This window comes from Parambassis ranga, chromosome 17 (assembly GCF_900634625.1).
Source record: "Parambassis ranga chromosome 17, fParRan2.1, whole genome shotgun sequence".
Lineage (NCBI taxonomy): Eukaryota > Metazoa > Chordata > Actinopteri > Ambassidae > Parambassis > Parambassis ranga.
Genome location: NC_041037.1, coordinates 6,792,895 through 6,798,894, shown reverse-complemented (window position 1 = coordinate 6,798,894; position 6,000 = coordinate 6,792,895).

Here is a 6,000-nt window from a genome sequence, read left to right as displayed (position 1 = left end):
GAGTCTCTTGTTACTAGCAGTAGGTGCCTGGGCACTGGGGGACACGAGAGGTCCGGATGAGTGATGGATTGGCTCATCTACTTTTAGATTATGTCTCCCTGTGGCCATATAAATGTCCATGATGCGTGTTCTCTGTGAGTTAAGTCACTGAGAAGAGCTCCACGTAATCTCATTCCATCAGGAAATGATACCACTTTGTGATGGGAAATAGAGGTGATCTGTTATGTCTGTACACTTTATTTCCTTTTGCTAAAAGACCTGCTTGTATCCAGTCCTTTCTCATTGATCTGGCTGCATCCGCTGAAGTGGTGGTGGAACTATATTGCATTTGCAACAATAGAATCAGACTCTCTTTGTTTTGTTTTTTTTCTTTTGCTCCAACTCCATGTAATCACCTTCTCATCTTGTACATGAAACAACAGCATCACCTACTGGCCACACTGTGAATCGCACACTGCTGTGCAGCTCATTTGTATTTCTCCAGGGGAGGGCAGCCATGAGCCTTGAATGTACAGGTTACTCTGCAGTCGTGGGCAGACACACGTCAGTTTTATTCATAAGTCTGAGCTGCATTTCATTTGAAATTGGTCCAGGCCATTAATTCACAACTACACTGGAGGATTAAGTGCTGCACAGCTCTATAACAGGGAGCTAGCAGTCAAATAGACTTCTGTATGCTTTACACTTTTTTACAATTTTGTGAGAGAAGTAGGAGAAAGTACTGGAGTGCTGATGTTCACTCCTTGACTGAATTTGCAATGCTTATATATCTTTATTCAAGATTACACTGTGAGACTGCTGGAGTTCAAAACAGCATTCTTTTACCCACAAGCATATTGGCTGCAGTGGCTTGGGGCCAACAACCTCTCAGCTCCTCTTAATCATCTTTATAGCCCAAATAAACGAGCACATGAATCTAGTTTTGACTATTTTCTCTTGTGATGGACGGTAAGAAAAGCAGGATTAGAATTCTCTCATGAATTCAAATAAGTATACACATGCTGAGCAACATGTTGTTGGCACTTATTTGTGATAATTTTGCAAAGCTGTGAAGTGTCAATCACATGGTGAGATGGCATTGGACCAAAGTCAGAATCACTGTGTGTTGATGTGTTGACAAACTTCCAAAAACGTTGCTGCAGATGGCTCAATTATGAAAAGCAAATAAAAAAGTGACGGCAAATAATAAGACCAGCGATTTCTCAGCTGCCTGTTTGTTAACGTCTTATCAGCAAGATGCTGAACAGAAAACAGATAATGCATGCACACTCCTCTTAGTGGCTGTCTCCATAATAATCAGTAATTTACATTCACTTTCATTGCATACGCCGACAATGGCTGTATGATTGGAATATTGTGGTGAGCAGGGATTCATTTGCACATCATACAGATGCCAGCGAAGACTATCTCAAAGTGCATCTCATGCTTATCTAATTGCAAACAGACAGATTTCTCGCAAAAAACTCTCAATTCCCCAGCATGCAACAGAAAAGGGCAAAAGATAAAACACACACCTTAAAGATCATTAGCAATTAATATTTGAGGGATTCATGAAGAAAAACAGCGTTAAACACTTGTTTAATAATTCATACTATAAACAAGAAAGTCTCCCACTTCCTTAATAATTTAGACGTAAGCTAATGTTGATTTATTCAGGAAGGTCTGTGCCACCAGCACTGCCTGGAGTGCCCAAATTTGAATTAAAGTAGGACAGTAGCAGGCGAGTCTGTAATAACATTTGTATAATTTTATTATTGCTCTGGGCTCAGTTCATTTCCTCCTCCAGTAGCTGCGTGAAATTGTTTGATTCTGGAAACTGCCTTGAGTCTGCGGCTCTGGGGTTGGAGGGTGGTACAGGAACAGGAAGGCATGCGACACTCTCTCTGTCTGATGCTGTCAGACACGTAAACACACTCACACACACACACACACACACACACCACATACACAGACAGACAGAGAGAGAGTGAGAGATAAATAACTTTGTTATTCTGGGTTTTGTAATACTGTTACATTGGCTCACTTAATAACTCAAGCTGTCTTGAGAATATGATTGATATTCTTACTCACCTTGTCACTTATGATAAATATTTTCCTGCATTTATGTGAGATAGCGAGGAAGCAGAATAACTTATTCATTACATTATCGAATCATATAAATGTGAGACTTTTTGTTTGTGTCTTTTTCCAGCAGGAAGATTTTCTTCTCCTGTTAATATTAAAGTCGAAGAAAGTCAAGCGAGAAGAGTTTGTTTGTAAAGAAGCTGCTCTGATGACATCCCAGCTTTTTTTCTAACTTTACCACTAACGATATTTAATTTCATTTAGCCCACGAGGAGGAATTAAACTTCATAATCATTTGGGGAAGGGGTTTACTAAGCTATCAAGTCTTATCATGTGATTTCTAGTTTGTGGTGTTCCTCTACTATATTGTGATTTTGTTTACCAATGATAGGACTATCATTTCCAAAATGGTAATTTACAAAACTCTGATTACTAACACAAACAATCAAGTTTGGGAGGTATTAGCTCATGTAACACACACCTGAGACCCCGGTGGCTTTGACACAGGAAGGGAGGGTGGAGAAGTTCTGATTGGTTTCCTCGGGGCTCTGCTTCCAACTTCCCACCCGCACACACATTCCCTCACTCCTCCTCCTCCTCCTCCTCTTCATCCTCCCCCATCCTCTCTTCAATTCCTTTATGCAGAGCAGCCCAAACTGCAGTTTGATGAAACACATTTGTTTGACTTAACTCTTGCCTTGCCATCACGGCTAAATCTCGGAGGCCTGTCGGTGTAATGTGGCCCAACAGCAATTGGGTTAATGAGAGGATATATGTACAAGTGTGGGACTTGACCGGAGGAGCTGTTTTCCATTTGGGTTTGGTCTGCTCATGTTATTAGGGAAACCTTTATTATTGTTGCCCTCTAGTGGGAAGCATATAATAGGATTACATTTTATTAGAGCCTCCCAGCATTACCCAAGCAGCCCCCTCCTCTTGTCTCTCTTCCCCTCATAGTAGTGTCACTGACTCCTCTGTCCACTGTGGGCGGGATAGGTGCATCTGGGGCTGCAAGGGAAGCCAACAAGTGGGTTCCCTCATAACAGTGGGGACCCTCAATGATCCTCAGTTACAGAACAAGTGACAAAAATAGGTTTTTGATCAGATTTTGAACAGACTGTAGGAGGGGAGACTCCTCTGTGTCTGTGAATAACAGCCACACAGGTACATGCAAATAAAAATGTGTTTGCATATTGGACACGTCGGGAGGGGCGTGAATAGAGACGCAACTACAGTGCAGAGGCTCTGTCATATAATTATCAGTGTCAGGCCTATTCAAGCCATGCCTGATGCTTTGAATGTACTGTAGCAGCACAGACTTCTTCTCCGAACTGAAATTTCATTGTGCCAAAGATAATATTTGATGAACAGTTCTGGGCTAAAACTGTGCAACCCTGCAGGGCAAGACTGAGTCAGGATCTGGAGCAGCTTCAGCACTTTCCCTTATCCATCCCACTCCCTTATATAACCACAGGCCATTAGAGGGGTGTGGTGAGTACAGCAGCAGTTATGAACATGGTCTGAGGCTAAAGCTACATCTCTCATGTACAGGAATCGGTTTGAAAGCAGCTGGTAGCCCATTGTCGATCGGCACATTCAGAAGCGTGTAAAGATGTTTCAAATCCCCACAGTACAAAACATTAAGCGGGTGTTGTTGCGGTTAACACGGACGGACCCAGCACCTTTTTTTTCAGGGAGTGGCACCAAACTCTGACTTTAAGGTGAAACAAAGGGCAGCCACCACCTCATATGCAATGGAGTAGTAGCACAAATAGACAAGGGTCACATCAGACTATGTTAAGCCACAGAGTACAGCAACTGCTTCATTTATTTGACACGTTTGTCATGTAGCCTACATGACTTCCTTAAAGACATTTTGTTGCTCCTCCAGGCACCTTCATCATCTTCTCACTGTGTTAGTGTATGTTGTATGTGATACGTGGGCGGATATCTGTGAAACTCACATGACCGCAGCTGGTAATGCCCCAAAATGTGCTTGTGTTTGTTGTTCTAGCTGTTTGTCTTTGCTCCAGTCTGGCTAACGACTGGCTAACGACCCTGGGACTGTTGTTACTGACTCATTGTTTACACGGGTATCCCTCTCCCATGAGAACAATGTCTTCATCAACATAGTCTCTTACGCTTAGACCCTGAGTCTAGCAGTAATGACCCCATCTTTTTGGTGATGTGTTCTGAGCCCCCTCTTTACCTTGGGAAAGAAGTATGGGTGAATAAGTGAATTATTTCTACTTGTGGACACAAAGACCACAAAAGTTTTTGACCTGAAACGTCTTCTATACTCACCTAAAGACTTACTTTGCACGTACATATAATGTTAGTTGTATAACTCATTTTCTTGGGTTACAAACTTATCAATCACCTCTTGCCTTTTCCTTTAATCTGTTTCCTTGAGACATACCTGCACTCATTTTCCCTGAATTCCAGCATTCAGAGTGAGCTTTCCAGACTTCCTTTCTCCAGAGCCCGAGCATTTATAACCCCATGATGTCATTCAGGTTAGGCAGTTTCTGTTTAGGGCAAACTTACATCTGCAACCAATCTGGATAATTTGTCTTCCATAAGAGCCAGCCAGCCAGTCAGCCAGCCAGCCAGCCAGCTAGTGCTCGCCTGCTGCTGTTGCTGCTCTGAGTAAAAATACTGCCCTTCTACAGAAACATCAACAAAAAATAGGTTCGTTTCTTTTGGCATCTGACACCACATGCATTCAACAATCTCCACTGGTTAGTTTCAAAAACATCTGATGCATATTTTGGATACTTAAGTGAAAGTATCGCGTTAGAAATGGGTTCCATTTGTGTAGAAAATGGGTAACGTATGGGGGGCTTTTAGGCCTCTGGTGTTCTCCATTCACTATAGTTTGTCAGACTAATGGAATAAAAATGTGCATGTATCCTTACATGGTTGAGCCTCAGTGTATAACACACACTAGCCAGCAAACCTCTGGGGCAAATAACTTCAAATAACTTCATCTTAACACTTTAATCCCTGCGTTTGGTTTTTCCTGTGGGACAAGAAGGTCAAACAGTGGAAAGTTTAATGGCTGAATCAGATCAGGGGGGGAGAGAGGGTGAGGGGGTAAACTGGCCAATCCTCAAAAAGCAATTTTGTTACTCATTCACACAAGATGCTGTGAGAAAGGAACTCTTTTGATGAAGAAGAAGCTTTTGCGTTCATCTGTCGCCGGCCCTCTGACGTGGCATTCTCATGTTTAAACCTCAGAACAAACTGGATAAACATCAAAATACACACACTGTATATTTGTTCTACTTCTCTCCAACCCTGCCTCTACCTATTATGTTACAAAGGCTTTGATTTGATGGCTGCTGTTTAGAAGAAGAAGAAGAAGAAGAAGAAAAGTTGCGGCTCTCAACAGTAGGGGGCACAAGAGACATTTGAGGCTTACTCCATTGTGTATTGCATGTGAGATAACTTATAAGGATGTAAGGGGAATAACTGTCTGCTCTGTGTCCAGATGTGCACAAAAGTTAACGCTCTTAACTTCAGACGTAATAATTATGCATGTTGACTTATGAATAACTTTAAACATGTAATTCCTTTACGGTGTGCACTCCCTCAAGTAATTCTAAAAGCCTCAGAAGTGCCTCAATCTTCCTGAAATCATGCATGGTTGAACATTTGAAATGAGCTCGCACATCACCCTCAGGCACTGATTCAAACTTGATTGAGGCGAGGCAAGCTGCAAGTGCTTATTTATACAACTACGTCATTTGGAGGTTGTCCAAAGGGAGGAAGGAGACTGAAAAAAAGATTACAAAAGAGGGAGAATTTCATTAAGCACATTCCATTAATTTCATAAGTTGATTCCAGGCTAATCAACAAGTTGTATGTGGTGGTGTGTATGGTAAGAAGAAGCAGACTGAGACAGGTTAGATGTTTGAGAAGTGCACAAGGACT